We start from the raw sequence: 21,603 nt of genomic DNA on the forward strand, positions 1-21,603 counted from the left end.
CTTGCGTTGCAACCGTCTCCTTTCGTTTTCACGGTGAGACGCTTCCAGTGCTTTTCCCTCGCTTGCTCCTGTTTCCCCTGCTGGGGAGTTCTCTCCCTTCATTTCTCCTCCTTCCCCCGTCTCCCTGGCGGTTCCTCCTCTCCACCTATTTCCCCTCTACTTCTGCGTTCTTACGCTTACCGGCTACTTGCCAGCGTACCTTCCTCCCTGGTCATTTCCTCTCCTGAAGAACCTTCGTGTTGTTTACCCAGGGATTCCGAGGCTATAGAATTCCGCTTTCCATCCAGCGACGACTACATCTCCCATCGCAACCCAAGACTACAACTCAGGGGTTTTTTCCGCCTTTGGGCTTTTTCCCCTTACCCGCCTGCATACGGGAGTGGAGCCAAGGTGGTAACCTATACAGAGTTCCACCACGGCTTCCTTCCGTGTCAGAGCACTCACAACGAAGAGTAAAAAGGATTACCTTGCCCACAGACACGGCGTCGGAGCCCCAGACCCTGAAGACTCAGGTGAGGAGAGTGGTGCCTCGGGTGGGAAAGTGAAGCATTTGGACAATATCCCTACGGTGACTGCAAGTCATTCTCCAAATCGTGACATATACTTGCAACCTATCTGGGTTAGAAGTAACCACACAACTACAATTTGAATGAATTCAGAAATTTCTTGATTCACGTGCATTCTTACACTGAGAGATTGAAAGTGCTTTCTATTGCTTTTGCAGTTTTTGCTCCTTTATAATTGGTGGGGACATAAGCGCTTGTGCATTGATTTTCAATAGACTGTTTATGTTTTAAATCCATTGGATTTTAAAGGCATCATTCTAACAGTTCATGAATAAAGGCCTGTATGAGTATTGCCCTGGGGCTGGTCATAATCTGTATCATAAATCCTCATTGGTATTATCTTCTATGAATCCTCATATGTATCCTCTTCTGTGAAACCTTGACATGTGTTTCCCTAATTTCCCTAAATATGTAACAACTTCCTGGTGCCTCTTAGCAATTCCCTGTATGAAGATTTTAAAGCTATTTCCCAATGTGAAAAAAAATAACCATCTGATACATTATGAATGCCTATTGATATCTCGGGTGCTCTCGTTGTCCACTATAGTGCCTAAAATAATTACTGTCAAATTATTCATGAATATACATTTTTTAATCATTTAAAATTGGAACACCGAAAGCTGGGAACGAGAGCTCCATATTTGATTCAATTTCACCATCGCTCAGATAGAAATGCAATCATGCGATTTACATTTAGACCCTGATTCATGGGTTATTTGCCCCGAGAAAAATGGGATTTGTGCGCCATTCTGCCCGCATATCCCCATTTGTTAAACAGGGATTTGTGGGCAGAATGGCGCTCAAATCCCGTTTTTTTCTGCACAAATAATCCATGAATCAGGGCCTGTATCTCATCATGAGGGACATTATTTATACCCAGGAAAAGCAAGACAATTCACGAGCAATGTGTTGGTATTGGTCAATAGAAAAAGGGAATTTGAAGCATCTTGCCCATGATTGTCTAAATATCATGATTTTTCATATCCTGTATTTAACTTCTTTTGTAAATGACCCTTATTTTATCGTGATAGATAATTTATGGGAAAGGATATCTAATAGGACTTCACCATCATTAATGTATAGTGAATTTTGCACATACTCAATTTGATAAGCCTATAAATAAAGGCCTAGAATTTTGTAGATTTATGGGATCTTATCAAACAATCATGGATGTGATCAATCCCTCTACAAAAATTAAAAATTATCTGGGATACATTGTGTGTTTTAAAGTTTATTTCGTAAACTAAGCAGATTGAATTGGGAGTTCAATTTTATATGTTGATAATGTTCTATTTTTTGGTATGAATTGCTTATACTTCTTTTGGCTTTGTGTAAGGATTGTTTAAACCATTAACATAATTAAAAAGATATACATCTGGTACAAACCATTTTAATAATTTCATTGATACACGAAATTTGTCAGATGTTGATATTTTCACTTAAATGTATTTACTTGAAAATTGACAACCTGAAATGTGAGTCTTCTTTGCAAGGTCAACTTCAATAGCCTCATGTTTCCACTTGTATCCTAACATGTGTATATAAGAATGACCATTATCCTCTAATTGTAGAATGTACTTTTCCTTATATCATACTTTGTCCTAGATTTTCGCTCCCTTAGAATGTGTAAGTTTCCATAATCATCAAATGTGTTTATTTCAGAATTCGATTTTCCATAAAACAGCACATAATTCAAATACACCATTTTTACAACATACACCAAAATTGTTAAATACATACTGCACCAATAAAATTCTACCTTAACTTAACCCCTCTCTTAAATACACCAGGAAAGCCTAACTTGCACATTTTGAATTAGCTGTAAGCAAGTAAAAAAGAGTAGGTCAAAACAGATTACAATTCATTTGTTTTCAAAAGACAAAAATGGTTCTTCTTATGTGAAAATATGCCAGGAAAATGAATCCAAAGTGTAACAGATCGCCTTTGGCTTGGTTGTATAATTGACAACACGTTTCAACTATGACACTCCAAAAGGTCTTGTCACTTTGCAGTTATGGCAATCAATGGCAAGCCATTAAAGCTTGCCCTCATAAGCAGCCATCTGTCATGAGCTTTATTACTCCATGTCAAGTATACTTGCATCATATCTGGGTTAGAAGTACCCCACACAACTACAATTTGAATGAATTCAGAAATCTTTTGATTCACGTGTATTCTTACACTGACAAATTAAAAGTGCTTTCTATTGCTCCTTTAGACTTGGTGGGGACACAAGCGCTTGTGCATTGATTCTCAATTGGCTGTTTTTTATGTTTTAGAACCATTTGATTTTAAAGGCATCGTTCTAACAGTTCATGAATAAAGGCCTGTATGAGTATTGCCCTGGGGCTGGTCGTAATCTGTATCATAAATCCTCATTTGTATTATCTACTATGAATCCTCATATGTATCCTCTTCTGTGAAACCTTGACATGTGTTTCCCTAATTGTGTAGTTCAATCGGAGTATGCATAGACACTCCTCAAGTGGAGTGTAAATTCTATAAAAAATTAAGAAAACAAAAACATGAACCAATTTATGTATAACATTAGAAACCTAATAATATAAAACCGACATGTAGTTTCATTTTTATTTTTTAAATTTTAAACATTGATTGTTCTCTTTAAGATTTTCCTTTTCACATTCTTTATATCTGAAAATAAAGGAAAATGATATAGATGTCTAAAGAGAATTAAATATGTAAAACAGTTTTGAAGATCTCTTATGTAATAGTTTATATTGTATAAAAGTATCAAAAAAGATTTCAAGTTTGTTAATACGGTTGTTCAAATTAATTAAATTTAAGATGACTCTGCCATCTCAGTGAATTCAATAATAGGTAGAACTGAATACAATAGTTGTAGTTGTAGCTATACGCGTCTGTGTCTGGACCGAATGAATTAAATGCAAGATGACTCTCCCATCTCATTGAAATAAATTATACAAGAGGCAGATTTGTAATTGCCATTAATTTGTGTGACTGTTGCAAGTAGGTGTAAATAAAGCTGTCTGTGTCTGTATTGAGTGAATTACATTTACGATAACTCTCCCATCCCATTGCAAAAAATAATAGATAGAACTGAATACAATATCGGCAAAATATATATAACCGTGCATTTCAGGGCTCCAGAACTCCACAACTTCACTGTCATAGTTAAGTCATTTTTAGAGAATGTACATTTACATGTCCATCATATGTTAACAAAGTATACAATAGGCACATTTGTAATTGCCTTTAATTTGAGGGTCTAGCAAGTAGTTGTAACTATAGCTGTCTGTTTCTGGAATGTTGGTTTTAGACAGCTGGGGCATATTTTGTTCCCTGAAGTAGGTGCTTTGCACTATGTAACACTTTCTTTTTTGTTGAAATATTCTTATATATCTTGATCTAGTGGAACAAGGTCAGGTTATTTGTGTAAAACTTTTCCAAAATACAATTTTGTAAAGTATATATTGTTATCAGATTTATCTTTGAGCTTTTATTATGTCGATTATTCAAAGTAGAGGATACTTATGAGGATTCCCAGTGGATGGTGCAAATGAAGATATATGATAAATGAAACATACCATTTCTAAGGGGACTTATAGGAGTGGAAATCTCTGGAGGAATTATACCAATGGAAATTTACACATTCTAATTAGAGGATATTGGACACTCATAACATTCTAATTGCAGGATACCGTTTTGGAAGTGGGGTTTTTGAAGTTGAATATAGAAAGACGACTCAAATTTCAGCATTTTGATTCACAAGTAAAGACTTATTTAAAAAAAAATCAGCATCTGATAGATTTTCTGTTTTTAGGACAATTAAAACTATTTCTACTAATTGTATAAATTCTAACTTTGTATAATATGCAATTAATAATTGTATTAAAATATACACTTTTGACACACTATTTGATATTTGTCTGGTCATGTATGTTGCATGAAGTAGGGCATATTAATAGCCAATCATAATGAGAATCCATATGCCATCAGCGATGATCTGCTTGTGACTGGAAGCTCTCAGTAGACATCAACTGATAGCACTCTTCAATATTTCCATCTCCAGCAAGATGTCTGCCATAGAATTGTCCCTGTCCACAGAACGTGCCCTGACGGACCTGCTATTGCTCACTGCAGAGCACATGGTCACCATGGAGATTGCAGAGCACTTTGATGTCCTCCGTGAATTGGGGCGTGGAACATATGGACAAGTTGTGCTGGGCAAGCACCGGGGCTCAGGTAAGATATGCGGTTTTAAAATTATGATTATTATGATATTTATTGAGAATGGACTTGGCTTCGAGAAGCAACAGAGCACTTTGCAGAGGCATACACCAATACAGATACATAATGGAGCACTTTACAGAGGTGTACATCATTACAGATGCATAACGTACCGCTTTTCACATCGTAACAACAGAGCAGATATACATCAGGGTAGGATACAGGGGGGTACAGCTGTACCGGGTGGCGGGAGGTAGGGGACCATGCGGCTTCTAACAAGTCGGTGGTACAAGAGGGCCTATGTATTGTGGAGGAGAGACTCCCTGAAGAGGTGGGTCGAGTTATTTTCTAAATTTTGGGGGTGAGTCTGATGCTGACAGGGAGGATGTTCCATCATTTTGGGTTGTAGGCAGATAAGGCTTGTTTCTGGTCCTTTCCTTTTTGCAGTGGCGGATTTCAAATCTGCACCTTGTGAGTCAGCCATGATAAAGAGAGACACAGACTCAAGTGGGTTCATTTGAAAACCTTTATTGACTAAAGTTCTGGGTATGGTGTAATGCCTGACTGGCACTAACTCTAAAGGGATAATTCCCTCAACTGATGCCTCTAATGGCCGTCACTGTGTGTCTAAACCTATGCTTGCCCTCATTCTATACAAAAATGTGATTGGAAGTCTTTTAAAAACTAAGAAAAAATAGTGGTTCAACAAGATTGGAAACCAGGGTTGTTTTCAGGTGGTCTTCTAACCAGGTGCTGCTGGGTCAATGTCACACAAATAAGTTCAATCCACAGTAAGACCGTCTTCCCAGGTCCCTTCTAGTTATCCCAACAACCTTCAGTATCTTTTAGTCCCTCAGGGTTCCCTTTACCCAGCTTCAGCTTCATCAAGTTTCAAAACACCATATAGTAACGCAGTTCCTTTTGTAATCTTTCCAGGATTCCCTTCCCCAAGCTTCAATCGTGTTACCACTTCAACAAAAACTAACAAGTCTCTTGACTTGGTGAGGGCTCTTAGGGTTCCTGTCCCCAAGCCCAGGCCCCTTTCAGCTTACAAACGCAACATATGATTTCTTGAATTCACAAACCATTCCTTCATGGGGTAGAAACAGAGGGCTTAGAAAATGCCAGGCTCTTCGGATGCTTTCTGCATCCTTTCTCCTTCTGCTTTCCTTTCAGTGCACACCTTCACTTTATTGATTTGCTGTTCTTTCCATGCAGACTTGCACCCTCTTTTTTTACCGGGCACACGTGCACCTTCATTCGCCTGCCACAGGCACTCTTCTTTTCCTTTCTCGTGCCCCTCTCTCACTACGGGCCACTCGCTGCTTCTTTCCCAATTTCTATCACTTTCAGCTTCGATCAGGCTTTTCCTTGCCTTTCACCCCAATCTGCTTTATGTCTCCTTGCTGCACTTTCAGACTTTTCGCTTTACTTTCACATTTAACTTTCACACTTTTCTTTCTTCCCGAATCTGTCCTCCGATGGGCAGAGGGAGATGAGGTGAGAGTGTAAACATCCCACAAAGGCTGAGGGAGAGTAGGGTAAGGTGTTTTCAGGATTGGGAAGATACCACGTCTGGCCCTCGGGTATCCTCCCAATCCCCTTTGACCCTCCACTCAGGTGATTCTCAATGCTTGTCCACCCCCAGGGTCGGGCTATAAAAGCGATGGCCCTTCCCATGCCACCTGAATGGAGGATCCAAAGGGAGTGGGTGGGAGAATACTGTCACGCTCCTCACAACGTGTCCTTGCTTCTGGTGGTGGGCTGTCCACCGGAGATGCTGAGTTTCCCTGCGAGGTAGCTGGGTGACTTGAGGGGAACTGCTTTATAGATGATGCAGCAAGACTTGAAGGTGATTTGCATATGCAGTGGGAGACAGTGAAGGTCGATGAGGGCCGGTGTTCGTATCTGCACAGACCCTTGATGAGACATGCAGCCACGTATAGGATACTTCTCACTTCTCATAGGATGACGGGAGGCCTTCAAGGAGTGCATTGCCCAAATCCAGGTGGGATAGAAATAGTGCTTGAGCACTGGATCTAAAGCTGTCCGGAGAGAGGAAGGGGTTGACTCATCGCAAGAGGGAGAGTTGATTCAAAGCGCTCTGAGTTTCCTTAGCTATGTGTGTCTTGAAGGAGAGGTTTTTGTCGATGTGGAACCCAATGGACTTGCGCCGGAAGTGAGCTTGGGTGTGAAGCCCTGAGAGTTCATGGTTGATAGCCAGGTCTGGGTGGTCGGTGTTGTCAGTGAGGAGTAGGAATTCTGTCTTGGAGGGGTAGAGCTTCAAGTATTCACTGAACATCCAAGACTGGATCAGCAAGAGGCATGCTTTGAGCCTATGGATGTCCTTGATAGAGTCAGTCATGAGGTATAGCTGTGTGTCGTTGGTGTATTGGTGGGTGTTGTGTGGCAAGCAGGGTTCCAAGTGGCTTTGTGTATAGATTGAATATCACTGGGGAGAGGACGGAACTCTGCTGTACTCAACAGGAACAGGTGAAGGGTAGCAATCTAGAGGAGTCCATCGGAAACAAACTGCTTGCTGATGGTGAGGTAGGACTTGAACCCATATAGGACAAGGCTTGTGATCCCCATGCACCATTGTAAGGTGCCTGAGTTAGGGAGCTGTTGATGATGTCCAGTTAGGGAAGGAGAGCTTCTGTGAGGAGGATCTTGAGGATGGGTGCTGGAGGATGTCTTCTGTATACCATGTGTCTTTCAGGACAGCCAAGGTTTTGACCAGGTCATCTGTTGACAGTGTCTGGAATGTTGTCCAGGAGGTGGAAATTTCGCAAAGAGGGACGTGAGGTGGGTCTGTGAATGCAGAGCTGGTGTCAATATGCTGGTGAATCTTGCAGATTTTGTCGATGAAGACAATGTGGATGGCAGTGGATTTGTCGATGGAGTGTGGGTTGGCAGGGTTGGGTAAAAGATACAATGCCAGAAACATTCCTGGGGCATTGCATTTTTATGGGTCTATATATTACCACTGTTACTGCTGACACTGATATTGATAACGTCACACTAACAGACATTTTTTCGTCCTTCACTTCCAGCAGATGCGACTGTTGCTCTAAAGCTACTGCCCAAGAATCGCATACTTCGGCAATCCTTCCTGTTGGAGTTCAGCACATCCCTCCTACTCAGTGCCCACCCCAGCATCATAACTACCCTGATGGTTGCATGGCAGACTGTGGACCACTATATCCTCGTTCAGGAGGTGGCACCGGCTGGGAGTCTTCATTCTCTTCTAATACCTGAGGTACGGAAGCAAAAAAGGGACAAACTAGAATATAGGGCACTACTTCTTACATATTGTCACTTATTAAGCATTGCTAATTCCATAGCTTACACTAGAAGAACTTGGGGTTTACCTGATTAATGGCATGGTAATTTGCCTCCATTAGCCATTAAACAAGCCAAATGTTTCGGCATATAGCTCTGAGCTCTTTCTTTGGACATAAAGGGTGTACCAATAGAGTCTTGATATTGATCTAAAGACCACATTATCCTCGTCCATTGTCTGGAATACACAAGAAGTGAGCAGGCGCTGAGAACACAAATACATATGCAATGCAGTACAATGGATTGCAATTCTGATTGGTGCTAAATAAGGGCTGTATGAACGATTGATTAATGTTGCGTCTTTTGCTTTTTTCTTCTCTAGGTTGGAATTCCAGAAGCTATGGTGAAGGGGTGTGTGCAGCAGGTCACCAGCGCATTAGACTATATGCATGGACTGGGGCTTGTGCACCGGGATATCAAACCGGACAACATCATGCTGATGGACCAAGAGTGCCGCTGCGTCAAGTTGAGTGACTTTGGGCTCACAACTATGGCTGGCACCAGCATCCCTTCCATGAACTGCATCATCCCATAAATGGCTCCTGAACTTTGCTGTCTCAGAAAGCCATAAACGCTGTTCTTGCACCCCAGCCTTGATGTGTGGGCCATGGCTGTTGTCATTGTGACCACCTTGACTGGCTTCTTCCCCTGGAAACAGGCTTTGCCATCGGACAGGCATTACAAAGATTTTTACTGGTGGCAGATGAGTGGGTACAGTTCAACTGTTCCAGGTTACTGGCAGAGGTTCACCCCTGAAGCCGTGCGGGGCATCAAAGAAATGTTGAGCTTCCACCCACTGAGAAGGTGCTCCATCAAGAACATTCAGCAGTACCTCGATGTGCCTTGGAAAGCAGAGGACTTTGTGGCAGTGGTCAGTTCAGAAAGCGAGGTGAAGGAGGAAGAGCTGGAACTGCAGGAGCATAGCTCAGAAAGTGAGGTAGAGGAGGAAGAGCTGCTACAGCTGGTGTATAGTTCAGAAGGCGATGTACGGGCGATGGAGGGAGAGGTGGGTGATGAAGAAGAGGTGGTGCAGAAAGAAGATTTGGTGGTGGAAGGAGTGGTTATCCAGCCAGAAGAAGTGGTCGAGCACGAGCGAGCTGACATGGAACTTATCCTTGTGTTCACTGAGGGCATTGAGGACTTTCCCCCGGGGACGTCGTTTAGGTTGGAGGTCAAGAACGGGGAGATCACCGTCACTCTTGGACCCGAGGTAGAAGCCACGTGAGCATCAGTCCATTGTTGGGTGAGTAAAATGATGGGTGCCTCTATGGCTCATAGCTGTGTAAATCGTGGACACCGTTGCAAAGATTTGTAATTCAGGGGATCCAGAACATGAACTGGTGACAGGCTGCAGCATTTTGCCACATGCAGGGATCTCCCAAAGGCTTCCCCACCCTGAACACAATGAAGTAGTGTCCCTCCACAAATTTACGCCTAACAGGGCAGATGCTCCTTTGCCCATCCACTGTGCCCTTCCTAAAGCTTGATAACCCATTAAGCAATGCATGAAATTGACAGCTTAACCTCTGGCCTAAATGATGAAATCCCAGTGCTCTGAGTGCATGCCAGCCGGGTGGTCTAAAAGTCTCTCTGGGGACTTACTCCCAGAATAGCTACTCTGACTTCTACCCTATTCTGGAGAAGTGGAGCAGTAACCAGGAATGGCAGGACTTCTGTTAACATAATACTAAACCCAGCAACTCAAAAAACGGGACAACAAAATCTCTGTAGACCTGCCCTTCATGCTTCTGGCCATGTATGGTTCTTCTATGGTCTTGCACACTCGTCCCCATCCATTTCATATTGGCTAGCTCCCTTTTACATAACATATAATTGTGACACATCACTGTCTGCACCAATCAAAATGAAGTTTGGCTCACAAAAATAATAATTAATAATTGAATTTGGTGGCTTCATAGTTTAAGAAAGAGGGTTTGTATGAGCTCTCAGTTGCTGGAACAACATTATTGAATCTCACTGACTCACAATTTGGGTGAACAAAGGATACTTTATCTCAAGAAATCAGAAATCCCACCTCTACAAGCAATTGTATTATTAACTAGTGTTTCCATAGTGAAATCCCGGGAATGCAATGTATTCCATTTTTCCACTTAATAGGTAATTGTTTCTTGGCAGAAGAGAACTGGGTTGATTTTGTTTTGTAATTTGTTTATGGTGATAGGATACCAGCTTTCACCAAAGAAATGTAAAGTTAGTTGTTCTTAGTGTTTTCTAATGTACAAGAACATATGAAATAGAGGCATGTACACAAGTAAATTTCAAAACTTGCAAAGGATGCCATTGGTAGGGCGTGATCAATAGTGGCATTTAAAGACCGACTCTTTAGCTTGGTTTGGAAGGCTTCACTCTACGTCATGCCTAGCTATTGTGATGATGTCAACATGTTTCGATCCTATTTAATAATGTTAGGTGTGTGCGGGTTCTTCAGTGCCTTCACACCACCTCTTATGGGGAATCCTTTGTTTTCTAAAGATTGTCTTCATCTTTTTTTGATAATGCTCCCAACGGCAACCATCGGTGTGAGTAGGGGGTTGTTTTTGTCCCTGGTGGGAATAGAAAACGTGCATATGTACTTTTCGGGCATGCGTTCTTCTGTGGGTGTGTGACTCCATGCTTGGTCTTTTCTCTTATGGTAGATGTCCAAATGCTCACCTGCTTTAATCATGCCATCTGCTCTCCTATAGATCTTCCATCACATATCTGAGATGCTACTCACCCTGTGCTACATCTGAGGCATCACACCAGACGATGGTTGATAACAATGGATTACTGGATCAATGGAGCCATCACTGAGAGCAATAGACTCATTTTTGCGCTGTAGCTTTTCCTCCAACAGTGAAGGTTTTGTAAAAGAATTGTATCCATTGGCAACATCAGATGATGCATGATCTGAATTCAACTGATTTCAGAATTTACAGAAGAGATGGTGAACCCACGTAATGCCTTACCCACCCCGGAAACACGCTGGAAGCCGACACCCTTCATGGGTGGCCAGAATCATGGATGTGTAATTTGCAGTATGCCTAGGTGTAGAGTTAGTGACTTCTGGTTTAGGAGAAATGTCAATGTTTTCAACTGTGATCAGAGGGTGGTGCCAGGGTGCCTGGCTCCGATGTCAGAAGAGCGATGTGCAACCTGTGACTGTAGACTATTGGAGTACCAGCAGGCAGTTACATCAACTCACTGAATGCAAGCCTAAATATTAGGAGACAGTCCAGCTGTTTCTGGCTGCAATGGTGTGTTGTTATTCAATGCATTTGACTAAGAAATTAAACACATGTGTTTGAAGACTGTCTAAGTGTGCTTTCTTCAGTGTGTCCCAATGAAATAGTACACAGAAGTTGTTAGCAGAACGTTTGCCCATTTACATGCTACAGCACCCTGGCATGGACCCCAACATTGCTCACAGTTCATGGCACATTCTCATACTCAAACTTGTCAGGTAAAAGGCATTTATACTGCGCCCATTACCATGGTAGTTGTAGCAATACAACATTTATAAAACATGTGTACAGGGGGTGCCAGATCCTCCCTCCTCAACTGATATATAGATAAAATGGTAGGTAGGCCAAATAGTTCACTCTCCTGGCCATAATTGTAGAAATCAGGATAAGATTGCCTTTATTCAAAGTGAAAAGTCACACACTTAGTTTGGGGTAGCACAGGAAATGTAGTGCTTTAATATTACACACTCCAGAAGAGCACAAGGATATATTATGAATACTGTGTTTACAAAATGAGAGTCACTTAAATAAATGAAGAATATAGCTCCCTGATAAGAAGAAAAGCAAAGTGCCAGATATATATGTGTTTTTTTAATGGATAGTCAAATGTAAAATGGTTTCCAGTCCTACTCCAGGTGGGGGGAACTATAAACCATGCTAATTGCGAACGTAGCAGCTGCCAATGACTGTTCGCACGGAAAATGTCCTCATAAATGGGGCTAAAATCCCACTGTAAGACGCAAAAGGCGGGTACCCCAATATATTCCTCTGAGTAAATACGGCTGCCATGAGTGTCCCATTCGTGTGCAAAAAAAATAAAACTCCTCAGCATAATTGGGAACTCCCAAAACGGGGACTGCACAAATTGCTTTTTTCAACTCATCAAACCCCTCCTCCAGCGTCTCAGTCCATTCTATTGTTACCTTGTCCATCTGTGCTTTCTTTAAAGCCTGCAAAAGAGGTCTCGTGTATGTCACATACCCAGGCTCTAACATAGTTGCATAGCCCCAAAAACTGTTGCATCTGTTTCACTGTGTTTGGCTTTGTGGTTTTCATAATCTCCTCAGACCTTTCAGGTGTCACCTTCTTTCCTTCATGTGAAATCAAATGCCCTATGTATAGCACCTCTTCTTGGGAATATTGCCATTTCTCCTTGTCTACCTTGTATCCCTTGTCTGCTAGAATAGTCATCAACTGAATTGAATCTTGTCTGCACTCATCTTCCGTCATTCTGCAATTTAAAATGTCATTGATGCACTGTATCACCACACTCTTCAGATCAATATTGCCTAAATCCATCTCTTAGGACTCTGTGAAAGAACGATGGAGACTCACAGTACCCCTGGGGCAAACGAGTATGTTTTAGACGAGATTGGCAAAACGTAAAGGAAGTCAAGTCTTGTGAATCTTTGTGCAATGGGATCAAGAAAAATATTTTTTTCGGGATTCCACGGGGATACTGCATAGTATCGTCACCGGGTTCGGAATGAAAGGAAATTCTGCCTCTACAATCTGGTTAATCGGTCTCATATCTTGTATAAATCTCCAAGAAGCTCCCTTCAATTGTTTGATAGGATACACTGCAGTATTACGAGATGATTCAGATGGCACCAGAATCCCTTGTTTCATCAGTGCTGAAATAGTCTGAAATATACCTTCATCAGCCTACCGAGACATGGGGACTACTGTCTGTCTTTATTTTCACCATTGCCGTCCCAATGAGTCTCTCCACCATTGTCTGCTCTATTGTCGACGAGCCGTCAATGTAAAGCACTTCTCCCCCCTCAAGTTGCTTTTCTCTTACTTTTGGAAGATCATCATTCTGCTCCATGTAGGTGTTGTAGTTGTGCATGTAGTCCCCTCCTGCATTGGTTCTGCTACAAATGTCACCAGATTTACAGTCCTGCATCTTATTACCTATATGGCTGGATTTGAGAATATTACCTTGTTCCCTGAAGCCCTCTGCGTGGTCAAAGTACTCTTTGGTCATTCGAGTATTGCAAACATAGCACGTTCCATGAATAGGGTGGTACTGCACCTCATTGTACCCCAGTGTATGTGAATCATTAATCAGGTCCTGGCACCTCTGGTCCAACCGCGGACCACACTCACTTTCACACTCTATGCTGCGCTCCAACCTAAGGGGTTTTACTGCTGCTGGTCGGTGGAGGCTCAACCCAGGAAAAGTACTGCCACTGAAAACATACTGCAACCACCAGTGACCACCCTCTCCTTCACACTCCACGTGGGACTTTCATTCACTACTCATCTTGGCACTCTTGCAGAGCTGGGACCTCTTCTGCTTTAGTAGTAGTGTGGAACCGAGTAGGAGTTTTATTAACTGCTCGTCCTGACACTTCTGCAGAGCTGGGATCACTGCTGGCTTGGTAGTAGCGTGGGGAAGAGTATGAGGTTTATTCACTGCTCACCTCTGCACTCCTGGAGGGCTGGGATCACTGCTGGCTTGGTAGTAGTGTGGGGAAGAGTAGGGGGTGTATTCACTACTCATCCCTGCACTCCTGGAGAGCTGGGATCACTGCTGGCTTGGTAGTAGTGTGGGGAAGAGTAGTAGGTGTATTCACTACTTATCCCTGCACTCCTGGAGAGCTGGGATCCCTGCTGGCTTGGTAGTAGTGTGGGGCAGAGTGAGACTTTTATTCACTAGTCACCCCTGCACTCCTGCAGAGGAGTAATTATTTAGGCAGAGTGCCTTTAGTATCAGTTTCTCTGGTCGAATGCATGGGAATATGTGTCATTAAAAGATGACGTCTCTCTCGAATTTCAGCAGAATGCTATATATGTTTAGCTATGGTTACAAGTTGATATGTTTCTCTGCGGCACTGAGTGATTTCTATTAAGCGTTATTATAAATCCTACACGTTCATGCAAGCTTTTCCCCGGGGCAAATTCGCCTTCAGGTCCGCAGACCCAGTCCTGCGGACATGCAAGTGCTGCCCCCCCCCCCCTCTTTCCTCTGATGTTTGAGGAAGGGGACTGTGTGACAGCACTATAAAGCTCTTCTCGCGAGATCTCGACTTGTTTCTTAGCATATAGAAAACCACCCTTCCCCTCTCACACGTCACCCACCCCACCCCCCTTAGGGTGCGGGGTGCCCTGGCCTGTGAAAGCTCTTCTTCTCCCCGGCGCCCCCCTTTTCCGGGGGTATTATCGTTTGCTATTCATGGTGATGGGTTTCCATGCTATTATTGTTGAGCTCATTTGTGCCATTGCCGAAGGGGGTGACCAGATGCCAACAGGTGTTTCGTGAAATGCGTCAGTAAAGGGGGCGTGTCATCTAAGCTAAGGGGTTTGCCAGGCAGGGCATGCGTTGTTTTCTCTGCATTTTAAACACTCCCTGCGCCTCTCGCCTTCTGCCCTCCCTGTTCAGACCCTGAGGGGCGTGAAAGCCCCTCTTCTCCCCAGTGCTCGAATTTCCGGGGTATGATCGTTTGCTATTCATGGTGATGGGTTTGGGGGCGGGGTGTGATCTGTGACAGTCTCCAGTAATACACCCTCCTAGATACAGCTGTAATGCACCCCCCTAGATACAGCTGTAATGCACTCTCCCCCAGATACAGCTGCAATGCAACCCCCAGATACAGCTGCAATGCAACCCCTAGAAACAGCTGCAATGCACCCCGTAGATACAGCTGCAATGCACCCTCCTAGATGCAGCTTTTGCTTTAAAGGTGATGTTTTCTTGGTGCCTAGTATTCTACACTCGGGACATGTGCAGCGTCATGTGTGCGTCTGGAATATCTGTATGGAAAATGATTTCCAGGAGTGATGCGCGCCTGCAAACACCCGCGGTCCCATTGCAGGGGTGCAAGGCTGCTGCAGTGTACCCAGGAGGACGTGTGCCCAGGACATGGGTATATCTGGGCCGGGCAATGGGTGCTTGGGAACATGTTACATGTAGCGAATATCTGAAGAAAGAAACGATGTCACGATATCGGTACCCAGCTGATATATCATGATGCGATGTTTGTGTTTTTAAAGGTTATAGAAAGTCTGTATCTTGAAAAGCAATAAAACATAAATAAATAATAAATGCGCCGTGTGATGTCTTCTAGGGAGAGCTGTGTCTAATCGAGGCCATTGGCTGTTCAGGGATGGACACCCCCTTGCTTTTCAGTGTCTGGGATCGGAAACGTGTGATATTCGTTTTACTCCATTTTTTAAAGCCATAAACAAGACGCGCAATTCGCCCAATGATATTTTGAAGTGGCGCTGTCTGGATTTTGGAGACGGCACCGATCGCCGGCTTCTGGGCGCTTTTCTGTTAAGTAAAAACCGTACTCCCAATAAACCGGATGCACCCAAGACTGGCCTTATGTAACCCCTATTTTCCTGGTCTTCGAGTTGTTTCATTTGCAATGCTGCTCATTTCTGCATCGCTTCCTCTTTGAAGATGACCCCCCGCCCCCGTCAGGAGGCAGATGCCCGCACACCGATGATGGGGGGGTAAACGCACAGTGCCCTTTCCCATCTCCTGGGGATTATTATTCCCCTCTCATCTTCATACCAACCCCGCCTCCCCCCCCCCCTCGCCCCCGCTTGTTGCAGAGAAGGCGGGAAAAGAAAACCAAAATCAGGCGGGGGAACACGAGAGAATTCATTACCGAGAATAACATTATACCACAAGTATCTCTTTAATAGAGTCCACAAGGGTAACGTCAGGTATTTCCCCCCTCCGTGGCTTGTCACAATATCATTAAGACAGTGCCCAGTGTCGCACTGCAAGCTTCCCCAGTGCCAGTGACAACAGCATTAAGAAAGTGGCGTGCATAGTGGTGGAAATGGAGAAAAAAAGGGTGGGGGATCCCACAACGGCCGGGGTTGGGGCGGAGTTTGGGGGGGGGTGCCGAGGAGGCAGTTTTAGCTGGGCTGGACTGGCAGTTGACATCCAATCAAAGGAAATGTCCAAAATAATAGTTTTAAACGTCGCTATTTCTTTCATGCTGCTTCTTTTCCAAACTATATATCAATTCCACTTTAAACCACTTCAATCGCACTCGTGATGAGCTACTTCACGATGCGGAAAATAGTTTTGACCAGTGTTGCTGAGTAAATATTCTTTAAAAAGCCCAATTTGCATCCCATTTTATTAAAAAAAAAACTCCCCCTTGGGGTGGGTACTATTCAAACAGGGTGAGTTCTGTTCACCATAAGCAACGTTTTATTTTACTTGGACCAGGCCCAGCAGAGCTCCTGCAGCTCCCCCCCAGAAAGCAGTTGGGTGGCTGCATCGTGTGTGATAGTTTCAATGTTAATAGGGGTAATTATTCATGCAATGTTTGTCAGATACTTGTATATTTATTTATTTATTTATGCAATGTTTGATGGATACACGTATACGACAAACATAAAATAAATAAATAAATAATCTGGGTCCATTTATCTGACAAATATTGCATAAATACAGGGTCATGGCTGAGGACTGTAACTTCCTCTGGTGACCCCTTGAACAGTGTCACCAGAGGAAGTTACAGTTTGCTTGTAGGTGCTTTTTTTCTTTCTTTTTTAGCCCCCAGTGCTGTCACTGGCCGGATCTCAAGATCTGGGTACACATCTGGTGCCGGATCTCGGAACCGATGGGAGCCGGCCCAATCGCGAACGCTGGATGTGTATGACATTGCAAGCTTCCCTCATACCCAATGACCACTGCATAAAGACAGTGGCGTGCATTTCCACGCAAGCTTCCCCTGCACACTGACAACAGCATTAAGACATTGACATGTGCCACACAGCAAGCTTCCCCTGGGACAAGTGCATTAAGAAACTGATGTGTATCCCCTGGCAAGCTTCTCATCCCTGTGTAATGTGATAATAGCATTAACAGACTGACGTGTATCATATATATATATATATATATATATATATATATATATATATATATATATATATATATATATATATATGGAACTATCAGGAGTCACTTTCTCACTCTCTGTAGAGAGTATGCTTTTAATCACAGACCTCACTCTGCTTAACTTTGAGAAGACACTTTTCCTCTGCCACAAACCCAGATATTCAGTTGTGATTTGGAACCCCTCTGCTTTAAGTTACTGTTTGGGGATTGGGGAGCAATTGTGAATTTCATTTTTATGCATACCTCCCTTTAGGGAGTTTTGGGTCTGGAAAAAGAAATAGGAGTACCAAAAACTTTCACAAACTATATTTCTATTCACACTGGAAGCAATGTTGATTTCGAACAGAATCATCCTGTGTCAGTTTGCTATAGGGGAATTTAATTTAATTACTTGGAAGAAAAATGCTAGGAATTTGGTTTGGTTGGACAAGTTACTTACATAGAATTGCTCTGGGTTATGTGCTCAGGGAAAATAAAAACACCTCCTGGGCCATTTCATAGGGAAAGGACAGGGATCTGCCCAGATGGCCTCTCCAGGTTCAGTCATGGATGCCTCCAGCATCAATCCCCTTTGATAGGCCTCTCCTTGTATGGATCCGAGTTTCTGTCTTTATTTGGTTTCCTCCTATTCCTGTCACCCAGGCATGGTTTGTTTCACAGCAATTTTTCAGTAGTGCCACTCAGATGATAACAGGCAGTGCTTCCCTTTTCCCACTGAGCATCTCCACATAATTCTTTAACCCCCCCCCCACACATTATCTAAATTATCAGGTGCCAGCTTATTGGCTCTTGGTCTGGATTGGACATCTACTTGAAGCAGGTGAGACGCTCCACCCTTTACTCATGTGACCACCCCCCTTTCTGGTGTCTTTTAAATGCCATCAGCTCAGGGAGAGGGTCTTGCATTTGATGTAATTCAATCTTTTTATAAAGTTCAACTCATTTAGGGCTCCCTCTCTGTTTACACAGGTTTTTTTTTTACTTCACCCTAATAAACTCCTTGGCCATGCACAAGTAAAGCCCCCTTTCTGGCCTTGAAAGCTTCAAAGAGATTTCTAAATTAACAAGGGGAGCAGAACTGGGCCTTTACAGCTGATGGGGGAAGATGAGCAGTGCTTGGGCTTTGAATCTCAGTGTTAAAGTCGACTATAATGAACAGAAATATGTGCTTTAAATGTTTCCATTTCTTTTTTTATATCTGAGGCCTTCATAAATATCTTACAGCACACAATCTTTGTTTTTCTCCTGCACCATACCATCAATGTCCATCTCTAAATAAAACCTTATGTTAAACTGGCACAGACACTGGATTTTCACTGCTAACCAGTTCCATTCAACCCCAGATGCAATTGTCTTCATTTTTCCAGGCCGCAGAATGAATTAATTTGTATTTCTCCATGGCACCTTTCTTTTTGTAAAAACGGTCTTTCATTTTTTTCATTCTGTAGTGAAAGGTAGACCTTGTTCCTTTTCAGCCTTGTGGTTTGCAAACTTAATTTTAGTCTTTCTGTTTCTGGTAACACCCTTGGTGTATGTGACAGTGCTGCCATTTCCATGATGGCCTTTCAGTCTGCCAGTCAAAAAAGTGTGTATTCAAATTACTGAAACATACTACTGCATTTCTGGGCCCTTCGTGGGCGAGGGCAGTTCATTTGTGTCTTGGGACTCCCTGTAAACCCCTCACATTACAGTGGCAATGTCATCATATATTGTAGACACAGGCATCATGAAATGTTGTGCCTTTCTTCGGTGTACTGTTTGCCAGATGGGATTCATTTTTCAGTTATTTTTTCACAGAATCAATTGTAAAACGTTTCTTCCTATTTTTAAAAGGGTGGACAAACTGGATCCAATGAATAACAGACCAATAGCCCCAATAGATGTAGGTGCAAAAGCTTTTCCAGCGCTTATTTTAAAAAAGCTGGAACATTGTGCATGCTAAACAATCAAACTGGAGTCTTAAAATGAGAGGTCACTAACCTGAATGGTCACATTATTGAGCAGATACAGAAATGAGCATAGACAGTAACTCCCCCCGCCACCTGGTTTTCCTGGAGATTATAGACTTATCGGTTGTGTTCGATAAGGTCCACACAATACCAAGCTGAAATGTTGTTGTCTCCCAAGTAATTGATTGAATAATTTAGTTAATTACATACGTGCATGGTGAAGAGAATTAGACTTAATCTGCAGACCCATACCTCAAGGGAAATAGAGACCCATGGTGGCATTAGACAAGGATGTTTCCTTGCACTCTGTTTATTTAATTCAGACATGGGTGAGGCACTAGACACAATCTACCTTTATCACTCTGTAAATAAATGGGACAAAGATATTTGGGTTATTATATTTAGATGATGTCATCGTTATTATACTACCCAAATAGGCATCCAACAGTAAGACATACAAAATCGTTCACTTTACAGCAGGTTTGAGACCTATCAAATACACCTAGCAGATTAATTACTAAAAGCTGTAGATAATGACTGATCTGAAATACTTAGGTTTCTGGTTTACAGCTACACCTAACAAAAATCAGGTACTGGACAATTTACAAAAACTGATACAATCGCTGGGACAAATTAAATCTAACAACAATACATACGGCACATTTTCGCTCTTGCCAGTAATCAAATTCTATGAAGAGAAAGTCTCAATTTCTCTTATTTATGACTCAGAAATCCACCATCTCTTGGATCTGACAGTCATTGAGGGATCTATTTGAAGTAACAGTTTGGCTGCATCAAATTGCGTACCCATGTATATCATTCATTTTGAGTTGTGGCTATTCTTGTCAAATATGTAACAACTTCCTGGTGCCTCCTAGCAAATCCCTGCATGAAGATTTTAAAGCCATTTCCCAGGATGATATAAAATAACCATCTGATACACTGTGAAAGCCTATTGATATCTCAGGGGCTCCCCTTGTCCACTATAGCGCCTAAAACAATTACTGCCAAAGTATTCATGAATGTACATTTTTAATCATTTAAAATTTAACACCGAAAGCTGGGAATTAGAGCCCCATATTTGATTCAATTTCACCATTGCTCGCATGGAAATGCAATCATGTGATTTACATTTAATCTCATGATGAGGGACATTATTTATTACCAGGAAAAGCCAAATAATTCACAGGAAGTGCGTTGGTATTGTTCAATAGAAAAGGGGAATATGAAGCATCTTGTCCTTGATTGTCTAATTATCATACATTTTTTTGTATCCTGTGTGTTCGTTCTTTTGTATACGAGCCTTCTTTTATTGTGACAGATCATTTGTGGGAAAGGATATGTAATGGGACTTCAACTTCATTAACGTAAGGTGATTTTTGCACATAATCGATTTGATGAGCCTATGCAAAAACACCTAGAATTTTGAAGATTTATGGAGGCTTATCAAATAAATCATAGATTTGATCAACCCCTCTAAAACGTTAAACATTATCTGGGATACATTGTATGTTTTTATGTTTATTTCGTAAACTAAGTAGATTGAATTGGGAGTTCAATTATATATGTTGATAATGGTCTATTATTTGTATGAACGGATGATATACTTCTTTTGGCTTTGTGTAAGGTTTGTTTAAACCATGAACATAATTTAAAAAATATACATCTGGTACAAATCCTTTCAATAATTGTCATTGAAGCACCAAATATATCGGATGTTGATATTTTCACTGAAAGGTATTTACTTGCAAATTGATATCCTGAAATGTGAGTCTTCTTTGCAAGATCAACTTCAAAAGCCTCATGTTCCCACTAGTATCTTAAAATGTGGATATATGAATGTCCATTATCGTCTAATTGCAACATGTACTTTTCCTCATATCATAGAATCTCCTAGATTTTCCCCCTTTAGAATTTGTCAGTTTCCATTAAAATCATGGAATGTTTTTATTTCAGAATTCGATTTTCAATAAAACAGTACATAATTTAAATACACCATAATTACATCATACACCAACATTGTTAAATACATACTGCACAAATAAAAGTATTCCTTAAACTAAACACCTCTCTTAAATATACCAGGAAAGCCTAACTTGCACATTTTGAATTAGCCATAAGCGAGTAAAAAAGAGCAGGACAAAACAGATTAAAATTCAACTGTTTTCAAATCACAAAAACATTTCTTTTTATGTGCAAACATGCCAGGCAAATTAACACAAAGTGTAACAGATCTTCTATGGCTTGGTTGCATAATTGACAACCTGTGTCAATTATGACCCTCCAAAAGGTCTTGTAATTTTGCAGTTATGGCTATCAATGGCAAGCTATTAAAGCCTGCTCTCATAAGCAGCCATCTGTCATGAGCTTTATTACGTCATGTCAAGTATACTTGCAACATATCTGGGTTAGAAATAACC

This window comes from Ambystoma mexicanum, chromosome 1p (genome assembly GCF_040938575.1).
Source record: "Ambystoma mexicanum isolate Mex_15411 chromosome 1p, UKY_AmexF1_1, whole genome shotgun sequence".
Taxonomy (NCBI): Eukaryota; Metazoa; Chordata; class Amphibia; order Caudata; family Ambystomatidae; genus Ambystoma; species Ambystoma mexicanum.